The sequence below is a fragment of the Petaurus breviceps genome, unplaced genomic scaffold (assembly GCF_028583685.1).
Source record: "Petaurus breviceps papuanus isolate PSGF00001 unplaced genomic scaffold, PetGlider_PUasm1.0 90762, whole genome shotgun sequence".
Classification (NCBI taxonomy): domain Eukaryota; kingdom Metazoa; phylum Chordata; class Mammalia; order Diprotodontia; family Petauridae; genus Petaurus; species Petaurus breviceps.
The window spans coordinates 522,446-548,799 of record NW_027187339.1 but is presented as its reverse complement, the minus strand read 5'-3'; the positions used below and the strand labels follow the sequence as shown (position 1 = coordinate 548,799).

General features: G+C 37.8%; 1 protein-coding gene across 11 annotated transcripts in view; it reads left to right on the top strand.

The window, feature by feature from the left end:
* The window catches only part of LOC138146396 (ubiquitin carboxyl-terminal hydrolase 54-like), a 129,299-nt gene that overhangs the window by 28,439 nt on the left and 74,506 nt on the right, over window positions 1-26,354 (top strand). For 2 of the 11 annotated variants that reach the window (XM_069068232.1, XM_069068238.1), the window contains one exon: window positions 1,984-4,843. The exons of the other annotated variants lie outside the window; for them this stretch is intronic. The gene's annotated coding sequence lies outside the window, so the exon portion shown is untranslated. The remainder of the gene's footprint in view (window positions 1-1,983; window positions 4,844-26,354) is intronic. 11 annotated transcript variants of the gene reach the window in all.

Below are 26,354 nucleotides of genomic sequence, written 5' to 3'. Positions count from 1 at the left end.
CTACCAGTGAGAGACTGTGAGGTGGAAAGTGTTCCAGGCATTGGCTCAGAGACCAGGGATCAAAGATCTTTTGGGGACCTTCTAGTAGAGGAGTGGTCTGGTTGGGCAGGAGCATAGTTAGTGGAGGGGAGTAATGCGAAGGAAAGGGGTTTCTATAGCTGGACAGTAGCAGCCTGTGTTTTCTTCCTGCTGCCTCCTCTCATCCACCAAGATACAAATGCCCCCAGCAGTAATTGGAACAAATAAGAATGCCCTCAGCTTCCTCGCTGCCTTTTGAATTTCTGCCCCTCTGGGCCCTGCTCCAGGCCTTGCAGTTTTCTATGAAGACTTTTCTGTACAACTTCCTATTAGGTGATCTCTTCCTCCTTTTCTGCATCTTAAGTAATACTTACTGTTCCTTCCTCTTGTTTGGGATGTGTGTGTGTGTAATATAATACCAAGGAAAGGCAACTTCCCAGGTTCGAAATACCAGCATAGGTGCTCTCTATTTTATTCAGTAACAAACCCAGAACAGAGAAGATCAAAACATGACATCATTCAAAATACAGCATTTACTAAGTGTGATTAAATAATCTCCAAGGCCTACCCCACCCCAGGACTTTCCAATCATTCAATCAATTACAAAGTCTCTGTTCCAAATACTTCTCCACCCCTAGGCTATACCTTAATTAAGTCCACCACAAAGCCCCTCTTCTCAAATGGAGATTAGTTTCCAAACATAAGTAAAATACATTCATTTGCTCAACCATAGAACACAAAAAGGTCAAAAGTTCCCCACCCCTGGATCACAATTGAATCTACCCCAGAGTTACATCAAGTTTAAACACAGCACTTAATACCCAAATGGAGGTCTTTTCTTCATCTTGACACGAGGCAAGTTCTCAGCAATCTTAGTTCCTGGAGAGACAAGGCTTAGCAAGGCCATAAGATACATTGCCAGTCCCTTCATGAATTTATCCTCTGTCTGTAGAACAGCCCTAGAACCCCTGAACACATTAGCAAAGCCCTCTCCCAGGATTTCTGTAAACATACAACAAGAAAATCCTTCTTCAGGGCTTCTGAACCAACAGAAAGGCTCCCAGACCCCTGCAACAACAGTACTGTCCCTCACCAGTGGACAGTATTCATTCTGTCTGCAGGACAGTCTCCAGACCCCTGCAACAACAGTACTGTCCCTCACCAGTGGACAGTATTCACTCTCTGTCTGCAGGACAGTCTCAGGCCTTCTTAACCAAATGCCAGGTTCCAGGACTTCTTCAACAGGACAGTCTTTCACCAGTGGACAAATCTGGCAAAATAACATCAAAACAGACAGACAAAGTACCAGCAAAACAGCCATGTCTCCTCAGTCCTTGGCAGCTCAGGGGGCAAGTCTCAAAAGTCCAGGGCAATTCAAAGCGGCCACCAGCAATCCTCTTAGTCTCTCTCTCTCTCCACGAGGTGCTGCTTCCAAAAAAAAGATCTTCCGCCTCTCTCCAGTGTCTCTCCAAATCTACGTCACCAGCTCCTCCCACTTCAGGACTTTCTTTTCACATCAACAAGCCCATCCCACAGGTGGGATTAACAAACTCTGGGTTTTAATACAATCAATTTGAAAACCAAGCCAATACAGGGGAATCTTTAATTGCCATTACTATCACAGTGTGTCTACACATAATACATAAATATGTATATTATTTCTACATATGTATGTATATATGTCATCTTTTGCACATATATAAACATATATAGGGAATGCTCTTAGTTTTTCCACTTGTGTATCTATTGTTCCCAATCAGATTATAAGCTCTTTAATGGCATAAACTAGGTTTTATGCTTTGTGTATTCAAAGACTATAGTGTCTTAAAGTAGGCTTACAAATATTTGTCCATTAAGAAAAGTTAGAATGTTTTCATAAAAGGGTCCTTTTCTAGACTGAGAGCCTAAGTGCTGAGCCTGATACCACCTCTTCTTAATTCCTCACATTTTCTACCTTGTTCTCAGGTGCATCCGGTGGATTGAGCCTTGGCATCCATCTCTTGAGTGCAGACAGACCGTTTATCATACAGATAATCTGAAGATCACAAACTAATGTGTGCTGCATGGAAACATGCCAAAAAAATATGAAGAGGGATTTTGACAGATTGACAGGAATGTTTGTTGCTGTTTGGCAAAGCATGTTTCCATCATTCTTTCAGGCTGCCTTGATCATCTACTCAGGCAGTCCACTCAGTCATGAGGCATTTACATTTGTCTTATTTCTGCATAGGTAGATATGTGATACCTTATATAGATAGAAATGTAATAGCAATACTATCTGGTCCTGTTGCTTCAGGGGCCATAGTTGACCACAGCATGTGGCATTTGTTTGCCTGTCTTAATGTAGGTGATAATATCAGGAGAGTGTTAGAAGAATGCTAACTATTTAAAGTCCTCCGTATTACTAGGTGGTAGTAACTGTTGCTTTCTTGAGCTTAATTTAAAGTGCAGATGTTAAGCATAGGTGTCCTGGTTTTGTAAAAAGGGAAATTGCGTAAAATTTAGAATCCTGGGGAAGATAGGGTAAAAAAATCTGCATGTATTTTGATTGGGAACTGGGAGGAGCCTTAGAGATAATATAATCAGACCCTTACATTTTGTAAATGTAGGTTTTCCAACACTTCCTATTCTCCTATGTGTCCCATCCATCAAATGCCAAGCTCATATCAATTTTGCCTCCAAATTTCTAATGTCCATCCTTCCCTTTTCTGTTATTATTGTCGTGACCCAAATACAGCTGGGCTTGTTGCATCAGCCCCTTAGCCAGACTTACATTTCCACTTTTTCCTTCCTCTCATCCATTCTATTACCTACCAGATAAAACCTTAACTTCTTATTCTGGCTTTCAAGGCCCTCTCCATTTGGTGCCACTTGACTTGCCATTATACCCTATATGCTCCAACCACTTACTGCTACTTGTCATCCTGTACAGGAACCATATTTTCTTGCCTCCTGTCATTCTTTGTACCTGAAATGCCCTTTTCTCCTGTCTCTGTTGAAATCCCTCTCTCCTTCAAAACTTATCTAACATGCCCTCCCAAATAGGAAGGATTTTGACAGAATGACAGGAATGTTTATTACTGTTGGGCAAAATATGTACCTTACATTCTTTCAGTCCATGAAGCCATTCCTTATGCTCCCAGCCAGAATTAATCTTTTTTTCTTAGACCTCACAATAGCATCCTGTTATTTCACTTAAGCAATTAGCATTATCTGTTTTGCAATATGACTTTGTATGTGTGTTGAATCCCCCTACTTGACTATAACTACATGTGGCAAGAATTTCTTTTGCTTTACACATACTAATACTATATATGCTTAATACATGTAAGTTATTTGCCAAAGTATGGTAGAAATTAGAGTTTTATAGCTATTAGGAAGTAAAAATTCCCGTTGCACATGGGTGTCCCAATAACAGGTCATAATTGTAATAATACTTCTTTAGTTAGAAGAAGGTTGTAAACCTTATTAAAAAGGGTGAATGTGAATTTAATTGTCTTCCATTTTAGCTCACCTTAAGCTCCCCTCTTTCCAGAGAGAAATGGAGAGAATTATGGTAAACAAAAGGAAGTCCATAGAAGTATTAAGACCCAACAACTCATGACTTAGTTTTTAGCTCTAGCTATTGACCGTTCCAGACTTTTGGAAAGCGAATACTCACTGCTTACCCGTTGTCCTTCATCCAAAAGGTGCCTTTTACAAATGTTGGCAGATTCTCACAAAGAAATGTGTGGATGGGTGTAGCAGCAAACACCCCAGGGTGTCTGCCAATACAGGTTCTTAGATCTGCTTTGATAAAGGAAAGCAACTCAAAATGGGTTAACAAGCTTACTTTAATCAGTCAAACATGTATCGTTTACCTAGTTCAGGGTAAAAAGGTCAGCACCCCAAACTTCAGAATATACAGACAGAATTATAAAGACAGAAACAGATCAAGTAGACAGATTTCCAAACTGTCCAACCATTACATCCATACCAAACAACATCTGGGTTTCAAAGCCAGGGGCCTCTGGACAACAGCTAGCCCAGAGTTTCATCAAATCACAGAACACTTCTCAAAGTAAGCCCCAAAACAAAGCTACACATCAGGGCTTATATAGCCTTCTCCTGGCTCAGAGAATGTAACAACCTTATTGACTCACTGGCCAATCAAGAAGTATCTACTGAAAAACAAGCCTCCCACCCCAGGCTCCAGGTTCATTTTAACCTAGGGGCAGGGAAGATCTTTAAAATTTACATTCCCATTACAATGGGGGAGTGGGGAGAGGGGAGGGAGAGTAGCTATAAGATAATAGGATAGTAGATATGGCTTTTCTGGAGCCCTCAGACATCATATGGTCCAGCTTCCTCCTTTTACAGGTGAGGAAACTCATCTATAAATTGTACAATCTCATTACCTAAGGTAATATATATAGCCAGCTCTCCTCCATTTGTAGTGGCTATCCAAGATATATGTGTTGACAGATGAATTGTGTGGATTATCCATTCAATTGTATATCATAACCTTTCCTGGAGACATTTTTCATGTGCTTGTCTTTTTTAGAATAGGTCATACTCTCTTGAGCGATTATAGATTTCCTTTAGGAGGCAGTCTTTTAGGGCAGGGGTCTGTAAACTTAAAAAAAATAAGTTTTTATTAATATCTTTTGTTTTTTACATCATCATCATTTTCCTTTGCATCCCTTAGAAAGCCATCCCAAATAACAGTTTTTTTTAAAGACAAAAAAAAGAAAAAGGAAAAATCTGCATAACCAATGAATACATTGAAAAAGTCTGAAAACATGCACAGTATACAACACCTGTGGACTCCCACTTCTTTGAAGGGGTGAGTTAAGCACATCTTCTTAAATCTTTTCTTTTGAGTCTAGCTTGTTCTTTATCATTTTGCAAAATTTAGATTTTTTTTATGTGTGTGTGTGTAGTTTTCTTCCATTAACTCTATTGTAATCACTGTGTGTATTGTTATCTTGCCTCTCCTTACTTCACTCTGTATTAGTTCACGTAGTAGATCTTTTTATGCTTCTCTATATTTATTACATTTTTTTTACAGCACAGTAATATTCTATTACATTCACATACAATTTGTTTAAACATTCTTCCAATTGATGGGCATCTACTTTGTTTCCAATTTTCAGATATCAAAAAAGTGTTGCTATAAATATTTTTGCATTTATAGGGACTTTCTTCTTTTCATTGGCTCCTATGGGTTATGAGCTCAGCAATGGAATCTCAGTGTTTTTAGTCACTTTGTATAATTCCAAATTGCTTTCCAAAATGGTTGTACCAATTGACAAGTCTAACAAAAACGATATATCAGTCTGCCTATCTTCCCACAGCCTCACCAGCTTTGACTATTATCATGTTTTGTTGTACTTGCAGGATGTGAGGCAAAATTTTAGGGTTGTTTTGATTTGCATTTGTCTTATTAGTCATTTTGGAACATTTTTCATATGGTTGTTACCACTTCAGAATTTTTTTAGAACAGTTTGTTCATATCCTTTGATTACTTATCTATTGGGGAATGGCTATTGGTCTTAATACGTATTTATTAATTGTACATATATCTTGTATGTGAAATTCTTTATCAGAGAAATTTGATACAAAGATTTTTTTTTTCACTATTTGATGACTTCCTTTCTTTTCCTAGGTGAATTGTCTGTGAAGAAGCATTTTTTTGTTTCATGTAATTAGAATTGTATGTTTTATCTTTTGTAATTGTCTCTAGGCCTTGTTTGGTTAAGAATACATCTCCTTTAAAGTAAAGACTTTAAGTGGTATGTGATCTGCTTCTCTTCTAATTTTATTTGTAGTATGATCTTTAATAATATTAAGGTTACATATCCATTTAGAATGTATTGTGGAGTGTGGTCTAAGGTGTTGGTAATTCCCTAATTTCTACCAGATTGCCTTCAATTTTTTCATGTAGTTTTATCAAATAAGGAGTAATGAACTTTTTTTTTTAATTAAATTGATTTGTTTATTTACTTTTAGTTTACAACATTCAGTTCCACAGTCCCTTGAGTTTCAAATTTTCTCCCCCTCATTCTCCCCCCCCCATCATGGCGGCATGCACTTGAATATGCACACTACAAATTTCTTCACATTCATCATTATTCAGGTTGTAAAGAAGGATTATAACTGATGGAATGATCAGTGAGAAAGAGGAAACAAAACAAAACAAGAAAAAGAAACACAGCAAGTAGTTTGTTTCAATCTGCATTCAGACTCCACATCTCTTTCTCTCAATATCTCTTTCTATCATGAGTCTTTTGGAGTTGTCTTATAACTTTACATTGCTGAAAGGAGCCCAGTCTATTGAAGTTAGTTGTCACATATACGTTGTGTCTATGATTGTGTACAGATTTCTCCTGGTTCTGCTCTTCTCGCTCAGCATTAGTTTATATAAGTCTCTCCAGGTTATTACGAAGTCCATCTGCTCCTCATTTCTTATAGCACAGTAGTATTCCATTACATTCATATACCACAACTTGTTCAGCCATTGATGGGCATCCCCTTGATTTCCAATTCTTTGCCACCACAAAAAGAGCTGCTATAAATATTTTTGTACATACGGGTCCTCCCATTTCTCTGATCTCTTTGGGATATATCCCTAGAAGTGGTATTGCTGGTTAAAGGGTGTGCACTTATTTTTTTTTTTAATTTTTCAAATTCTTTATTAACTTCTGATTTACATCATTCATTTCCACCAGATTTTGAGTTACAAATTTTCTCCCTGTTTTTCCCCTACCCACTGCCCCAAAATAGCAGTCCCACAGGATATCCCCTCCTCCAATCTGCTCTCTCCCATATTTTCTCCCATACCCCTTTTGACTTTTCCAGTGGATCTCTATGCCCCAGTGCCTGTATATCTTATTTCCCAATTACATGTAAAATAGTATTAATAATAGTATATATATATATATATATATATATATATATATATATATATATATTTAAATACTTGATTTAAAAACTTTGAATTCCAGATTCATTCCCTTCCTTCCTTGTCACCCACTCTTACTGGGAAGATAGGCAGTTCAGTATAGGTTGTACATGTGTGGCTAATGCAAAACAATAACATAGTAGATATATTGTAAAAGACTGACTATATTTCCCTCCCTCCTATCCCACCTCCCACTTGTTCTATTCTCTACTTTGATCCCGTCCCATTTCAAAAGTGGGTGCTTCCAACTTCCCTCCCCCCAGTCTGCCCTTCCTTCCATCATCCCCCCCTCTCATCCTTTCCTCCTACTCTCCTGTAGGGTGAGATACCCTATTTAATGTGTATTTCATTCTCTCCTCAAGCCAAATTCAGTGAGAGTAAGGTTGACTCATTCCCTTTTGCCTTCCTATTCTTCCCCTCCATTGTAACCATTTTCCCTTGCCTCTTCTATATGAGATAGTTTACCCCATTCTGTCTCTCCCCATCTCCTCTCATTATATTCCTCTCTCACCTCTTAATTTCGCCTTTTAGGTATCATCCTTTCCTGTTAAATTAGTCCTGTGCCCTCTATCTATGTATACCTGTAAACATATATATACACATTCACATATGTATTCATATGACCATATACCCTCATATATAGACATATATATATTTCTATTCCCTTCAACTACTGAGAAAAGTTTCATAAGTTACAATTATTGTTTTTCCATGTAGGAATGTTAATAGTTCAACTTTGATAAGTTCCTTATGATTCCTTATCCCTGTTTACCTTCTCATGCTTCTTGTACCTGAATGTCAAATTTTCTATTCAACTCTGGTTTTTTCAGCAAGAATGCTTGAAAGTCCTCTATTCCACTGAATGACCATATTTTCCCCTGAAACATGATACTAGTTTTGCTGGGTAGGTGACTCTTGGTTTTAATCCCAGCTCCTTTGACCTCCGGAATATCATATTCCAAGCTCTTCAATCCCTCAGTGTAGAAGCTGCCAGATCCTGTGTTATCCTGATTGTGTTTCCACAATATTCAAGTTGTTTCTTCCTGGCTACTTGTAATATTCTCTCCTTAATCTGTTTCTACTCCGCCATCTTGATTCTGCCAAGGGTATGCACTTATTTATAGCCCTTTGGGCATAGTTCCAGATTGCTCTCCAGAATGGCTGGATCAGTTCACAACTCCACCAACAATATATTAGTGATGAACTTGCTTTTTAATAAATATTTTGATAATTATATTTCAATATAATTGATTTCCTTTATGATCACAAGTATTTCATGCATTTAAAAGCATTATTTTGAGAAGAGGTTCGTAGTTTGTTTGACTGCTGGAGGAGTCTACAATGCAAGAATGGTTCAGAACTCTTGCTCTAGGGCAGTGCTTCTTAAACTGTGGATTGAGACCCCATATAGGGTCATGAAAAGTTTGCCAATAGTAAAAAGGTTTTTGAATGTACAACAACCAAAAATTAGTTAAAAATCAAACAAATAATAAATCCGAGATGTTTTTGGCAGTACTCGTGTTGCATTAGACAACTTCACTGCAGCCTTGGTTCTTTGGTACAAAGCATGTACACTTTGCACTGCACATGGCCATACCATCAGGCCACACAGTAAATGAAAAAAATGTGAAAATGGGTCTTGAGTGGAAAAAGTTTAAGAAGCCCTCGGGCAGATTCAGTCAGCACAATGACAGTTGCAGACTGAAGCAGCTGGATGACATCATCATCTGTAGGGAATCCCTCTTTGATTTGTGGAGTAGGAGAAGAAAGGAATTAGGGTGAGTGTTTAGGTCCAGGAACGTGGTGGTGTTTTTCATTCTCAAAGAGGATCCTGACATCAGGGAGGTAGCTTGCAGGTGAATTGGATTTAAAAGAGGGAAGGCTGTGCAGAGTTATCAACCTCACTTTCTCCTCTGGAGCCATCTGGGTTGTGTGGTAAGATTATAGATCAGGCCGACTGGAAATGGCCCCAGTGTAGTGGGAGACTGTGACCTTTTTAAGCTAAGGTCTTTCCCAGGTCTCAATTTGACTGAGGCAATGCTTATTCAGTGATTAAGGCTAGGTAAGAAATGAGGCAAAAGAATGCCCTCTCTTACTATTTATGTTCTTTCTGAGCAATCAGGGCCCAAACAGTGACAGGACTTGGGGTGGGGCTTATTGTTGGCCAATCAATGAAAGCTAGAGTGATTAGGGTTTTTAAGGCATGGTCCCTGAGAAAGAAATCTAATCTGTAAACCCCAAGGTATCTTGCAAGGTTTCAGTGATCAAAATTTACATTCCTTTGGGCTGAGCACCCACAGGTAAGGGTACGATACCTTATGTGGACAGAGGTAGAGGAGGGGAAGAAGGAAGGAAGGAGCCAGCTGTGTTGACTAGTTGGGTCCCCAGTGAAACAGCTCATGCTCACAGGTTGTTTGTCCTTTGTTCTCAAAGAGGACCATGACTTCAGGAAGGTGATGCCCTGATATGCAAGTGAATTAGATTAGTGAGGGAGGGCTGTGCAAAATCACCAGCCTCACTTTCTCCTCTGGAACCATCAGGGTCCAGTGGCAAGATATAGATCAGGACTTCGGGAGATGCCCTCCCCCAGGAAGTTAAAGAGAGTCAGATGTGGGAACAGCCTAGTTAGGCCTGCATGCTTTCTTCTGCTTCAAGGAGTAGGAATGTAAACTTTTATTTATGAATGACTTTGAGGGCTCTTATGTGTATTTGGACCTCTACTGTTCACTCTGCTTGGCAGATTCTATGATAGGTCACTTAAGTAATTTATGGGTAGCCTTCTGACTTTATTATATATTGTAATTTTTCTCTTTCTTTTTTTCTCCCTCCTTATTTTTCCCCAAACTCTTCCTTTTCCTTTACCCCTTTCTTTGCTTCGGCCTGGGATTCTTAACTAATACACATAAACTTAAATAATAATGACCTTTGCATGGGCACAAAAAGAAATATAGCAAAAATGGCTCATGGGAAGGGAGTTGGTACCCAAGCCAAGGAAGGAGATGATAAGAGAGTACCTGGCTGCCATTGATCAATTCAAGTCCCCTGACCTCGATGAATCATAGCCATGGTCACTGAAAAAATTGGCAATGTGATGCCTGAGTCAACAGTCAGTAATAACTAAAAGATCATGGAGAATCAGAGAGGTAAACTGGACTGGTGAAGTGTAAAAGTCATTGCAGTTTTTAAAAAATGAAAGCGAATAGAATTTGCAAGCTCTAAGCCAAGTTAATATGACTTTGATTTCTGAGAAAAATCTGTAACAGGATTAAGGAGATGGTTTGTGATTTTTTAGACAAGGCAGTAGTGATCGTAGAGAGCCAGTACGGCTTTATCCACAGCAGGTCAGTTAAAACTACCTTTTAAAAAAAATTGTTGATATGGTATAATTTTATTAAACTGGTAGTTGAGGGGAATGGATTTACTGATGTTCTGGAAAAACTTGAAAGTAAATCTCATGGGGCTAGTGGCTAGGTGTCACAGTGAATAGAGCCCTGGAGTCAAGAGGACCTGAGTTCAAATCTGGCCTTAGACACTTAACACACTTAATAGCCCTGTGACTTTGAGCAAGTCACTTATCCCCAATTGCCCTCCAGAAAAAAAAGCAAAAAAAAAAAAGTTAATCTCATGCTCTTCTGGAGAAGGTAGAGAATTCAAAAATGGTTGAGTGGTTGGCCTTTGAGTAACTGCCAATAGCAGCTTGTTTAGAAGTCTCCAGTTGGATGCCCTAGAGGTCTGTTCTTGTCCTTGAGTTGTTTAACATTTTTATCAATGTCTTGGGTAAAGGTAAAAATTGGACGCGTGTCAAATTTGCAGATGGTACAAAACTGGGAGGAATAGCAGACACTCTCATGATGGGCGTAGGATCCAAAACTATCTCAATGGCCTAGAATCTAATTTAAAGAGTGAACTTCTGTAGGAATAAAGATAAAAGTCTTAGATTTTGTTTCAAATTTCAGTTGTACAATATACAATGGGGAAGCATGGTTAAACAGCCATTTGAGAAAGATGTAGGATTTTCGTGAGTTGTAAACTTGATTTGAGTTGTTAGTATGATATGTGATCTGTTAGTGTGATAGGCCCAAAAGATTATACAGTTTGAATTTGAAGAAAGTAATAGGTCTTCTGTGCTCTGGTCAGACCACATGTGGAGGATTATGTTGAATTCTGGGTACCATAATTTCAGAAGGATTTTGATATTGATAAACTGGAGAGTACTCGGTGGAAGGCCTTGAGCCTATGTCATGTGAGTGTCCATTGAAGGACCTATAGACATTTAGCCTAGAAAAGAATTGGAGGGGATATATTAGCTCTTTTCAAGCATTTAAAGAATTGTCATATGGATGAGCAAGTAGATCTGTTCTCTTTGGCAGTAGAGGTCAGAACCAGGAGACATGTTGGAAGTTTCAAAGAAATAGCTTGAGGTTTGAAGTCAGGAAAAACCTTCCTCACTATGAGCTATTCAAAGTTGGAATGGGCTGCCTTAGGAAATCATGGGTTTTTTTACTAGACATCCTCCAGCAGAGACTTGTTGGGTTTGTTAGAGTGGGCATTCATTTCCAGATATTGGCCGGACTGACCAATTTGAGTCTGTTCCCACTCTGAAATTCTGTTTCTGTAGTGAAATAAACTTTGAACCCTCCTCTCCAAGTCCAACTGTCTTTCCATTGGACCACCCCTGACTAAGGTCATACAGACTAAAGTCCTTCTCTTAGGCAGCTTGGCATTCACCTAGCTTTATTTAGCCTGTGGCCATTTGCTATTTCTTACTTTTGAATTAATTATAAAAGAGGAAGTAGAAGTCTTGTGGCTGAGCTTGAACTTCAAGGGAAGAAAGGGAATGGGAGCAGATTGTTAGAGGTGACAATCTTTCAGGAAAGCTCTATTTTTTTAGATTAAATTTCATTTTTTTCTTTTGTTATTTTTAAAATTTATTTTTATTCTGAACTTAGCAAATGCCAAATAAAATGATCATTTTCATTTACATAGTCGAGCAGAAAGAGGATTGTACCTGAAACTTTAGATTTCTATTATGTACATCTTGCTTTTCTTTTTAAGTATATAATAAACTCAACCTGTAGTGTTCAAAACTGGTCTGGTCTTTCTGACCTTTTTGTTCTGTTCTTGGTATTTTTCTAGGTTTTCTAGCACTCCCCCTCCTTCTTTCTATTGTTTTTTTTTTCTTTTTTTTTTTTTCTTTTTGGGCTATCTCTCTTACCTGATGAAGATATGAAAGATGATGGGACCCAGCTGTGTTGCAGCTGTGGTGACTAGCAACCCAGTGAAATCCTTCATCTGTAGTCCTCTGGCTTCACTCTAGTCTCCTCCTCTGCTTTCTGGGCTGGTTAGAAGCTTCCACCATCAGACACCAAGATGCCTAGCTTGGGGCTTTGGTTTATATGCAGAGAAGCACCAGCGAAGCTGGCTCAGAATGCTGAGGGGGGAATTCAGGGCAGAGAACTGAGGTTTAATACTTCTCTCCTACTGCCAAAGGACCTATTTTCTTTAGTTCTTTAGCTTCATGAGTAAATTGTAATTCTTGAAAATCCAGCAGCTTTATGGCTGTGGTCATGTGTAGCATGTGCTTATGTAATGGTAAAAAAAATTTTAGTAAAATTGTTTTTCTTTAGCCAATTTTTATTTTTTAGACATATAGAAACTATACAGGCCATAATTTTGGTTATAGCTCTGCCTACAGCATAGTTTCTGATGTCTTTACTGTGCTTATAAAAATGGCCTTTCTGAATAAAACTTTTATAGGTAGGTGACCCAACATGAGGAGGGGGAAGGGTATATTTGTCACTCTAGGGTCCGTCTGCCTAGATGTCAGGGGCTCATCTTTTACTTTTATATTTGTGTTCCTTGTACTTAGTATGTGGTAGGTTCTTAATGCCTGTTTTGTCCGAATTTTGGGCCTCAATTAAGAACTTGTTTGAAGGCAAAGACTCTTATGTCTGTTTTTTTTTTTCCTTTTCTTTTTGGAGGCAATTGAAATTAAGTGACTTGCCCAGGGTCATACTGCTAGGAAATATCTGAGATTAAATTTGAACTCAGGTCTTCTTGACTCCAGGGCCCCTGCTCTGTTCACTCTGCCACCTGGCTGTTTATCGTTGCTTTTACATAACTCCTTATCATTGATTGGAAGGGGCTAGAGAGAGGTAGGACCTTTCACATTTGGGGCATTGTGTTTGGTTGGAGAACAATCTTTGAACTTGATCTCACAAGCCTGATAATGCACTTCTTTTTAGTGGCATTATGAACTATTTTAGACAGTTGGAATGGGAAATTAGTTTGGCAACTTGCTTTTCAATTGTGATTTAATTAAAATTGAACCCAGAAAATCCTGGAATTTTGTGAGGTCATTATAGTATTGACTACTCTAAATCTCTGCAAATGCCTTTTCTAACCCCTTTGGTTCTCTTTCTTTTGTGATTGTCCTTTCTCTTTAAATTGTCTGGCAACCTCCTTCATAAACTTCATTAAAACTTCTAAAATCTTTGTGATCAGGAATGTGTCCAGAGGAAGTAGCCCCATAAATTGCTTTTCTCAGGGCTCTAATAAAGTTTGTGATGTACCCTTTCATGGTTCAATGGTTAGTTCCTTAAGTTCACTTTGTTTATAATTAATTAGAGGCCTGGTCTTTTTGTCTTTATCTTGCATTGTCAGTGTTGAGTCCTGGTGGGTGGTAGAAAGGATTGCTCTGCTTGTAGCTTTCCTGTTGGGGAAACCCCGGCTGCTTAGAGTCACAATTTTCCTTTGTTAGGAGCTGCAGGTAGTCAGCCCCTTTCCTTTCTGCCACTGTTTCTTCCCCTGTACCACTCTGCTTTCATCATAGTGACAATCCTGCTTTTTGGAGGATTGAGTGCCCTGCCCTCTGCTGCCGATGCCTGAGAGTGAGTACTCTAACTGGCATAAACAAAGTGGTTGACTGTGCAGATTGGATCCATCTTTGGGAAGTAAAGATAATTCACTTATTGTAGTGGAGGTGGGGGTGGGGCTGGGTGGAGAGGAGAGTTCTATTTTGTTTTGGTCTCCTTTTCTTCTACATGAGTCTTATTTTCATTTTTACATTATTAATATTTAGATAATACTTTTCCCTTTCTGGTCCTTTCTCACTTATTAAGATAAGGGGATTGGGATTAATTTGTTAACAGTGTTTTAAAATCCTAATAGGTTTCCTTAATTTAATGAAGGCTCAAGTCAAGGGTTGTCTTGATTTTTTAAAAATTCCCCTTTTATACATAGTTATCTGTGATTTCTTTTAGATTATTTTCAACATTTATATACTTTACATAAATAAAGGAAGACCCAATTCAGAGCAGAAATAGAAAGGAGGTTTTTCTTTTCTATAACCACCTATTTTTCTAGCAGCAGAATGTTGTTGTTGAAACTCACTAAGATTTTGGCAATATGTTGTCAATTTGGAAAAGTGGTTTGCTGGGTATTTCAGAATAGCAGATGCTTTCTCGGATTTATTTTTAATGAGTAGATAGCTTTACTTGGTAGCACCTGCTATTTTGGAGGCCATACAGCTTTTGAAAGTAAAGTTGTGTTAATGAACATATTTTCAATTAGAGTTTACAGGAAAAGAAATATTTTCTTAATGGGCTTCCCAACAGCATTCTTTGGGATGTGTTTTGATCCTCTAAAGCAACATTTGATGTGCAAACAAAATATTTTGTGTCACTTGGAGGATTTGCTCTGAAACTCCAAGCAGTTAGTTGGATTATAAGATCTGTTTCTTTCCTGTGTTTAAGCCTATGTTGGTCAGAAGCAGTGCTGAAGAAAGTCCCTTTTGTGGTAGGTGAGGGAGGGAGTGTAGGGTTGTTGTAACAAGTGTCTAACAATCTCAAGTGAATTTTATTGTTGGTAAAATCTCTCAGTTTATTCAAGTTGGAGTTTGCCAGCATATATAACTCATAAACTGATGTAGAATGAAATGAGCAGGACCAAGAAAACAATTTATGCTGTAACAACATTGTAAAGGCCCACAATCTTGAAAGATTTAAGAATTCTTATCAACTCAGTTACCAGCCACCATTCCAGAGGAGCAATGATGTAGCATGCTGCCTACCTTTTGACAGAGAGGTGATGGCCTCAACTTGCAAAATGAGGTCTTAGGGAGAGAAAAATAAATGCTAATTGAAAAAAAAGTTTAAAAAGCTAGAACTCATAAATAGCTTGTACATACCTTTTTATGGTTTATAGATAATTTTCCTCACAAAAACCCAGTGAGGTAAAGAGCAGAAATATTATTGTTTGCATTTTTACAGATAAGGAAACAGACTCAGAGAGGTTATGACTTACTTGGCCATGGTCACACAGCTTCTAAATGTTGAAGCTGGTACATGAATCTGGATCACTCTTTCTGTCATATTATTAGAATTCCCCGAAGACTCTTAACATTGATTTTTAGTTAGTAATATAAATATTCATGAATTTTTTTTCCCCTAGTTTTTCTGTTTCTGGTTTTTTTTTAAGAGAAGACTTTTTTCTTTGGTGGCTTCTGTTACTTCCCTAGTCATGTGCTTGTTCACTTACACTGGAGTGTGGTACCAGTCAGTACCACTGTTTTCTCATCAGAAATGAGTTAAGCTGGCTATGTCTTCTCCTCCTACCTCCCTCCCACAATTCAATTTATGCTGAAATACATCTGAGATCTTGCTTTTGTTTGTATCTGTTTATAAATAGAGCCCAGTTACATTTAAGAGTGTTCAAAACAAAAAAGGCCTTATGAAAGGATAATTTAATGAAAGCCCAGTTCTAAGACATTAGATGTGTTGTAGGATAGCTGTCCTTATCTTTCATTTGTGATTTCTGGGAAGCTAATAAATTATTGCTACCACTTATTTTCTGTGTTTTCTTTAAGCAATACTTTTAACTGGTTTGTTAGTATTAGTGGTATGGAAGTTGTATGTAATTATAAAGTGGAATTCTATTTTTCTTTAAGCCTTCATGAAAAAATAATGGAAGTAAAGATGTAATTTAGAATATTTGAGGAATGGGCAATGATTGGCAATATCAGAAAACTGAACTCTTTTCTAAACATAAAATAAGTAGTGGTTTATGTTCCAAACAGTTTGGTTTTGCTCTGATAATATTTTGTTTTGTTTTGGAAAAACTGCTACTTGCAGCTATTTCTGTGCCCTGTGTCTACTACTTCCTTCTTCACAGCTTGATTTCTAGCTTCAGGTGAGAGGAGAAACCAACATGTTTTCTGGCCAGATGTGCCTTCCATCTTTTACTACGTGTGTTCCTTAAGAGAAGGCAGCCAGGGATTCTTTGCAGGATCTCCTTCCAGATCATGTCCTCTAACCATAGGTGGTGACCCTCAGGGTTCTGCCCTGAGTCCTTTTCTGTTCTTCTCTATATTACTTCACTTGGTGATCTCATCATCAGCTCCTATGACTTTAGTTGCTATCTCAGTGCTGATTATTCCCAGATCTACCTTTTCTGCCCCAACGTCTGTGCTGACCCTGTCTCACATCTCCAACAGCATTTTATACATCCACGAGCTGGATATCCAGTAGATACCTTAAATCCAACATGTCTAGAACCAAACTCATTATGCCCCTAAAACTTGAGGTCAGGGACCATCTTTAGCTTCTTTTTATATCCACAATGCTTAGCACAGTGCCTGGCACATAGTAGTCTCTTAATAAATGTTTATTGACTGAGTATAATTGGGAATTATGGTCTCCTCCATAGCTGTCCCTGGGAAATTAATACTTTCTAGTTATAATTTTCTTTAATTTCAAGTTTGCTAAAGGCATCAATCTGTTGCCTTATGTCGTAGAGGTATCCCTGGGTTTTTGAATGTCCTTGCCACTGAGAGGGAGTGCAAGCTCTGGTAGGTCTTATGAAATTACAGAAGCAGCAGGGTTAGGGTGATGGACTGTATGTTTGTCATCTGAGAACCAGCCTTGATAAGTTTAGAGAGCATATGCTAATTGAATTGAAAGTGGGGTTATGGTCTGTATCTTTGAGGTTAGTACCAATATTGATAAAAACAGAACTACCGTGTTTCCCCAATAATAAGACACTGTCTTATTAATTTTTTTGGACAGAAAAACACCAGAGGGCTTATTTTCAGGGGAGGGCTTATTTTAATGAACATTGACAGCAATTTTAATAAACAGGTAAATGTGAACAAAAAAATGTACCTTTATTTGATAAACAAATCACTGGGGAAGAACAGGATGACACGCTCACTGCTGCAGCTCTGATTGGATGCAGCTTGAGTGCGGCGTGCGTTTCACGGGGGGGGGGGGACGGTGAAATCTCAATAGGGCTTATTTTCGGGGGAGGGCTTATTTTAGAGGAATCTTACACAGTAAGGGAAGGGCTTATTTTCGGGATAGGTCTTATTATCGGGGAAACACGGTATGGCAGTCATATTAGTAGTTGCCATATAATTGCTTTAAGGTTTGCAAAGCATTTCCACATACATTGTCCTGTTGATCCTCACAATGACCCTGTGAGATGGGAGCAATTATTATCCCAATTTTATAGAAGGGGACACTGTGGCTTATAGAGGTTAGAAGATTTGCCCAGTTTCTCAGAACCAGGTAAGTATATGAAGCAGGATCTGAACTCAGCTCTTTTAATTTAATGCTCTGTCCAGTATGAAATCATTCTGAATTAGTAATGTGACCTTACATAGTAAATATATTAAGTCTTTAGTGGAGCTAAGTACGTCTGTGCTATATGAAAATGTAGGCCATTTCTAGTGAGCTCATTTACCTCCCTGCTCTCATTCTGCAGATGTCTTGACATTAAACCCCATTCTTTTCTCCTTTACATTAGTCTTTGATGAAGAAGTGACCCTTCTCTTCCTCAAGGCTAACCTCTACTTGTCCTCTTGATCCAGTATCCCAGCTTTTCTGGTAGATTGCCCCTACAGTCCTCACCCTACCCTTCTTTCTAATTATCAGATCCTCCCTGCTTACTGCTTCATTTCCTTCTGTCTGAGAGCACATCTAGGTATCACCATCCTTAAAAAATTGCCCTTTGACCTTCCTGTCTTTTCAAGCTCTCATTTTATATCATTCATCCAAGGCTGGCAATAGATAATATTTCTAATCCTTATTTCCCCATTTCTGTAAAGAAAGGAGGAAAATTATTTTGTTATCTCAGGGCCAAGGCTGTGATTGCATAATTGTCAAATCAGATTACATTCTCTGAATCCTTATCCTCTTTGTAGCAACCTATTGACCATACTGTCCACTAAGTTACAAATAACTCTTTTGATTTTCCTTATCTTATTCTCTTGGTTCTTTTTTTAGCATTCTGATCAATTCTTAGCCTCCTTTGCTTGAATAATTATCCATATTGCATTCCCTAACTTGGAGTACCCCAAGACAAGGCTCTGTCCTCTGGACCCTCTATAGTATATTTTTAGTAACCCCATTAACTCCCATGGGGTGGATTTCTATATGGATATCTCTCAGATTTATTTATTTAACGCAGGTTTCTCTCTACTAAGCTTCAAACTCACATCACTAACTGCCTAGTGGACATTTTGAACTGAATATCCCATAGCCGTCTTTGCAAACCAGTATGTCCAAAACAGAATCTTTTTTCCAGACCCACTCTTCTTCCTAATTTACTGGTTTCTGTCAAGGATACCATTATCCTGCCACTCTCCTAGGTTTACAACCTCAGAGTCATCTTCAGGCCATCACATTCTTTCACCTCACAAAACCAGTCAGTTGCCAAGTCTTGTCAATTCTACCTCTATGCTTTCCATCACATCTGTAGTCATTTCTTTGCTCTTAGCTCTATTACTGTAATTCATGTTCTCATCACCTTTTGCCTGGATTATTGCATTGATCTCCTGGTTAGTCTTCCTACCTCAAGTCGTTCCTCTTAATTCTCTCCTAACAAGTAACATTCCTAAAGTAGAAGTCTGAGTATGCCTCTCCCTGCTTGGTGTCTGTTAATCTCTCCCTGGTTCCTCTAGGATCAAATACATATTCCTCTGGCATTGAAAGCTCTTTGTTTCCTGGTCTTATTATGCATTATTCAGCTCAGCCAAACTGTCCTTGCTGTTATTTATGTCCTGTATTCTGTCTCTCAGCTCCATGCCTTTGCAAGGCTGGCCCTTGTTACATGAGACTTCATCCCTCAACTGCTATTGCCTCCACCTCAAATTAACTGATATTTATGTTTTATATATTTTATATGTGCACGTGTATGCATAGTGGTCCCCAATAGAAAACAAACTACTAGAAGACAGTTTAACTTACCTCTTGGTATCTCCTCTTCCTGGTATTAACCACTACTAGAAATATTAGTAATAACTAGAGCATAGCAATTTACTTATGAGTTCATTTGATCTTCATTACTACTCTGTGGGGTGGATGCTATTATTATTCCCATTTTATAGATGAGGTTTTATAAGAGAAGTTAGATAACTTGTGCAGTGTCACAGATAGCATTTGAACACTCTTATTCCTAACTCCAAGTTCAACTCTCATCCAACGTGCCACTTACCTTCTTCCTAATCTCAGTTAACTACCATTTTTTTTTTTTTATTAAATGGCTAAGCCATGTCTTTTTATTTGTGGAAATGGAGGGATTTATGGTAGTGATTCAAAGCTAGGACGTTATCAGTAGAAATTACAGAAGGCTTATTCTTTTTTATACATTATTTATTTATTTTTAGTTTTCAACATTCATTTCCACAAGATTTTGAGTTACAAATTTTCTCCCCATCTTTCCCCTACCCCCCATATTATATATAGCGAGCCTACTGAACACTCCTTCCACCATTTGTTTTCTCTTATAATTAACTACCATTTAGTAAGCACTTACTATGTGCTAGGCACAGTGCTAAGCTCTGGGGATACAAAAAAGGTAAAAATCAGTCTCTTCTTTGAAGTCTAATGAGCTTGCAGTCGGATAGGGGAGACAACATGCAAATAGCTCTGTACAAACAAGACAGGATAAATTAGGGGAAGGTACTAAGTTTAAGGACGACTGGGAAAAGCTTCTTGCAGAATGTAGGACTCTAGCTGAGGCTTGAAGCCAAGCTAGCCAGTAGGAGGAGATGATGAGGGAGAGAGTCGCAGACATGGGGGCCAGACATATTTGCCCAGGAGATGAGTGTAATGCTCAAGGTAAAGCAAGGAGACTAATGTCACTATATCACAGAGTACCTGGAGGGAGAGGTAAGTCGTAAAAGAAGACAGGAACAGTCACAAGGGGTCAGATTATGAAATTCTTTAGATGTTAAACAGATTTTATATTTGATCCTAGAGAGGATAAGGAGCCATTAGAGTTGATTGAATGAGGGAGGGGGTGATTACTGTGCTTTAATGCTAATAGGTACTTGTTGATTGGTTGCTTGGTTAAATGTACCTGGCTTATCATTTTATACTTAGTAGGTTGGATGGCAGAAGGTGGAAGTTTTCCTCTTGCTGATGTCTTATTTCAGACTTAATTATACATAATGTAATGTCTACCCCTACCCTAGGTGTATGGTTAAGTATATGATTTTTTAAAAAAAAATTATTTCATTTTTTTTCTGTCAATGAAAATCTGTTCTCCTCCTCCTCCCATTGTAATTGAGAACAAAAGAAAAATAAGATCCCTGTTAACAAAAACTTATAGTCAGCAAAACAAATTTCCAAGGGGTGGCTAGGTGGCACAGTGAATAGAGCACCAGCCCTGGAGACAGGAGGACCTGAGTTCAAATCTGGCCTCAGACACTTAACACAAAAACTAGTCATGTGACTTTGGGCAAGTCACTTAACCCCAGTTGCTCTCCAAAAAGCAAAACAAAACAAAACAAAACAAAAAAATTTCCACATTGGCCATGTCCCAAAAACTTACATGTCTCATACTGTATTCTGAGACCTTGACTTATCTTTCAGGAGGTGAGTAGTGAGTTTCATCATTAATCCTCTGGAATTTTAGTTGGTTATTACACTGATCAGAATTCATAAATCTTTCAGAGACAGCTGGTGGTGTAGTAGGTAGAATACTGGAACTGGAGTCAGGAAGGACCTGAGTTTCAAATCCAACCTCAGACATTTTCTGGTTGTATAACCCTGGCCACAGTTTCCTTAACTACAAAATGGCAGTAATCATAGCACCTACTTTTCAGGGTTGTTGGGAGGATCAAATGAGATAATAGTTGTAAATAACATTTAGCACATTATCTGGCACATAATACGTGCCATATAAATGCTTATTCCCTTCCCCTCTTGTGTCACTGTATAAATTGTTCTTGTTCTGTTCACTGTATCAGATTTCTTGAAATAGATGGCGGTGGAGCCAAGAGAGTGAGTATTTTTGCCAAGTTCTCCCAGCATACCTTTGGATAGCAACTTTTAAGAATGTCATATACAGACAATATGATGATATAGTTGGAAAATCCTAAAGATTCAACTAAAAAGTTAGCAGAAACAATAATTTCAGCAAAGTATTAGGATATGAAATAAACCCATACAAATTATCAGCATTTCTATATATTACCAACAAAACCTTGCAGGAAGAGATAGTAAGAGATACCCCATTTAAAATAATTGTAGATGGTATAAAATACTTAGAGGAGTATACCTACTGAAACAAATCCAGGAACTACATGAAGTCAGATTTAAATAATTTGGGAAATGTTAATTGTTCCTGAATAGGCAGAGCCAATATCATGAAAATGATCATTTTGCCTAAATCTGTTTATTCAATGCCATCCCATTTAAATTACCAAAAAAAATTATTTTACCAAGTTAGAAAAAAATACTAACAATTCATTTGGAAGAACAAAAAGTCAAGATTTTCAGAGGAATTAATGAAAAAGAAAAAGGTAGAGGAAGGAGGCTTAGCAGTACCAGATCTTAAACTATATTGTGAGGGAATAATTATCAAAACTATCTGGCACTGGTTAAGAAATAGAAAGGTAGATCTAGAAATAGAAAGGTGGAACAAAGTAGACATTCAATACACAGTAGCAAATGATTATAGTAACCTTGCATTTCACATGTAAAGATTTAAGCTTTTGGGATAAGAGTTTATTATTTGATAAAGAAAAGTATTGGGAAAGGTAGAAAGAAGTCTGGCAGAAATTGGGCATAGACCAATATCTTATACTATTTAGCAAGATAAAGTCAAAATGGATACATGACCTAGATCAGGGATGGGGAACCTGGTGCCTCAAGGTCACATGTGGACCTCTAGGTCCTCAAGTGCAGCCCTTTGACTGAATCCAAGCTTCAAAGAACAAATCCCCTTAATAAAAGGATTTGTTCTCTAAAACTTGGACTCAGGCAGAAAGCTGTACCTGAACACCTAGAAGGCCACAAGTGGCCTCAGGGCCACAGGTTCTGTAACTCAGACCTAGATATAAAGGGAGCTATCATGAGAAAATCGTGGAACTTCTTATAATAAATGGAACTTATTACCTATCAAACTTATGGATAGAACAATTTATGTAAAGACAAGAGATAAAGGGCATTGCGAGGTGTAAAATGGATAATTTTGATTACATTAAATTAAAAAGATTGTGTACAAATAAGACAAATGTAGCCAAGATTATAAGGAAAACAGAAAATTGGGAGAATTTTTATAGTTTTCCAGAAAAAGATATCATCTCGAATATATAAAGAACTTTGTCAAATTTATAAGGATATAAGTCATTCCCTAGTTAATAAATAGTTGAAGGATATGAATAGGCAGTTTTTTGATGAAGAAATCAAAACTATATGTAGTCATATGAAAAAGTGCTCTAAATCATAAATCACTGTTGATTGGAGAAATACAAATTAAAACAATTTTGATATCTCATCTTACACCTATCAGATTGGCTAAAATGATAGGAGAAAGTGACAAATATTGGAGGGGAGATGAAAAAATTGGGACATTAATTCACTGTTGATGGAACTGATCCAACCATTTTGGAGAGCAATTTGGAATTATGCCCAAAGAATGATAAAAGTCTGTATTCCCTTTGACCCAGCAATACCACTATTAGGTCTGTTTCTCAAGGTGATTAGGGAAAAAGGAACTTATATGTTCTAAAATATTTATAGCAATTCTCTTTGTAGTGGCAAAGAACTAGAAATTGAGGGGATGCCCTTCAATTGAGGAATGGCTAAACAAATTGTAGTATAAGATTGTGATGGAATCCTCCTGTGCTATAAGAAATGATGAGCTGGTTGATTTTAGAAAAACATGGAAATACTTGCATGAAATAGTGAAGAGTGAAACAGGCAGAACCAATTGCTGTAAGCAATAACAGCAATATTGTTCTAAGAATAGCTTTGAATGACTAAGTCATTTGAAGTATCATTAGTACTCAAATCAACTACAAGGGGCCTTTGAAGGAGATGCTATCCGCCACATCCAGAGAAAGAACTGGTAAATGGAATTATGCATAATAAGGATGGGTAACCTGTGGCCTCAAGGCCTTTTGGGTGAATCTGTTTTATAGAACAAATCCTTTTATTAAGGGGATTTTTTTTGGTGAAGTTTGTAGTCAGTCAAAGGGCCACACTTGAGGACCTAGAGGGCCACATAAGGCCTTGAGGCTGCAAGTTCCACACCTCTAATGAATAGTATGGTTTTATATAAATACGCATATTTTTGTCTAATGGTAGCTTTCTCCAGGATGAGGTGGGGAGTGAGAAAAAAAAAAGTACACAGCAGAGAACAAAAGAAAACTTAGAAGAAAGTACAGAAAAGCAGAGTAGCTTTGAAAATAAAATGTAGTAATTTTTTTTTTTAAAGCAATTGGGGTTAAGTAACTTGCTCAAGGTTACACGGCCAGTTATTAGCCACCTGGCCGCCCTGGTAATTTTTCACTTTATTTTTTTTATTTTTTATTTTTTATTTTTTTAAGCAATTGGGGTTAAGCAACTTGCTCAAGGTTACACGGCCAGTTATTTCTGGGTGTGGTGCTGAGTGTCTGAGCCCGGGATTCGATCTCCAGGTCGTCCCAACACTGGAACCGGTGCTCTTACTCGCTGAGCCACCTGGCCACCCCTAAGCACTGGTAATTTTTAACATAGTTTTTCAAAAGAAGTAACGGTGTGAAATAGAAATTCATGCTTTTATATTTAATCATCTATGTTATGCTGTGTACCTGGACATTTTTTATTTTGTCTTTTTGTATTGAAGTTCAAAATGAATAAAAAACATTTTTTGAAAGCCTATGAAACTGATTTCTGAGTGGAAGAACTAATGAAAAGTAATAGTGAGTCATTTTTCGAGCCAAGGGCAGCTTAGGAAGAGTGAAAGAGAGGTCTGCAGACATTAGAGTGGGGCTAGCCAGGAGTGAAGCAGCACTTGCTATAGGTTGATAACAGTATCAAGGAGTAAGGAGTAACAGTAAGGAGTGAATATTTGATGCAAAAGATGTCTCAGAGAGCCCCTGTGCTAGCATTGGGTGAAGGATCAGGTGCCAGTTGGCAGCTTTGTTGCCCATTATCCAGTTCTGGGTTGAAGCTTCAGGGTGGCAAGTAGTGATTGCAGTTATGAGGGAGTAGGGGGCTCTACCTGGATAAGAACCAGAGCTCAGACCAGGAGGATAGTGACCAGACCTTTTCCTAAATCATACTTTGGAAGCACCAAAATCTTAGAGACCCACACCGAGTTTTGAAAGTATCAGGACATAAAAGACTAGAACTCAGGCCAGATATCCCCACAAACATGGCCCAATTCTAATATAAAGTTCAAAGTCAAGAATTTGGCTGGAAAAAAGAGGAAAAAAAAACTCTTGCCATAAAAAGTTACTTCAGTGACAGGGAAACTCAAGGAACAAACTCAGAAGAAGAAAATGACTTGGAAATGCCAATGAGCAAAGACTCCCCCACAAACCCAATAAGAATTCCTAGAAGAGCTAAAGAAAAAGATTTTTTAAAAGAGCAAAATATTTGTTTTAAATCAAATGAGTGGTTGAGGAAAAATTGGGAAAAGAAATGAGAGGAATATAAGAAAATTATGGGGGCAGCTAGGTGGCACAGAGAATAGAGCACCAGACCTAGAGTCAGGAGGACCTGGGTTCACATCCAACCTCAGACACATAACACTAGCCATATGACCTTGGGCAAATCACTTAACCCCACTTGCCCTGCCCTCCCCCCTCCAAAAAAGAAAAAAATTATGAAGAGAATTAATAATCTGATAAAAAAGAGGCATAAACAAAATTCTGAAGACGATATCTCCTTAAAAATCAAAATTGACCAAATAGTAAAAATGATACAAAGCTTCACTGAAGAAAATTCTTTAAAAATTAGAGTTGCTTAAGTAGGATTACTTCATGATATATTAGAAAGCAATAAACTCAAAGGACTGAAAAAAAGAGAAAAAAATAGTAAATAACTCAGGAAAAACAATTGATCTGCAAAATAGATTGAGGAGAAATAATTTAAGAATTATTGAGCTACATGGACGCCATGATAAAAGAAAAAAAGAGCCTAGATATTCTATTTTAAGAAAATAAATTTAAAAAGGAAAACTTTTATGATATCTTAGAACCATAGGGCAAAGTAAAAATTAAAGAATCCAGAGATCATCTTTTGAAAGAAGTCCCAAAATGAAAACTGAAGACTAGTGTAGCCAAATTTCAGAGCTCCCAGGTCAAGGAGAAAATTCTGCAAGCAGACAAAGTAACCATTCAAATACTGTGGAGCTGTAGTCAGGATCACACAAGATTTAGTTCCCACCCCTATGAAGGAGGAGAGGGCTTAGAATATGATATGCAAAGGAGCAGCTAGAACTACAAGCAAGAATAACCTACCCAGAAAAACCGAACATAATTCTGCATGAGGAAAAAAAATGGCTATTTAGTGAAATAGAGGACTTTCAAGCTTTCCTGAAGATGTGAAACCAATATGTTGTTTCTAAGAGACACGCTTGAAACAGAACACACATAGAGTTGAAATAAGGGACTGGAGCAGAATCTATTATGCTTCAGCTGAAGTAAAAAAAAAAAAAAAGGAATGACAATCATGTTCTCAAACAAAGCAAAGCAAAAACAGACCTAATTAGAAGAGAGTATCAGGGAAATTTCATTTTCTTAAAAGATATCATAGACAATATCAATACTGAACATACATACACCCAATTACATAGCATCTAGATTCTTGAAGGAAAAGTTTAATTACAGGAGGAAATAGCAGAACTATAATTCATTTAATTTTTCTTTCAATTTACCTTTCTCAGACCTAAATGTAAGTCTAAATCTACCACTAAAAAAGAAAGAAGTTAAAGAGATGAATAAGAATTTAGAAAAGTTAGGTATGATAGACCCCTGGAGAATAAAGACATCAACCTTCATTTCTCCCTTGCCCCCCAAAAAAAATTTATTGAAATATGCAGCTTAGGCTCTTTTGGGGGTGGGGACCATGACTTTCAGATAGTCCAGTGATTCATGAATTATTTTTCCTTAATTGTT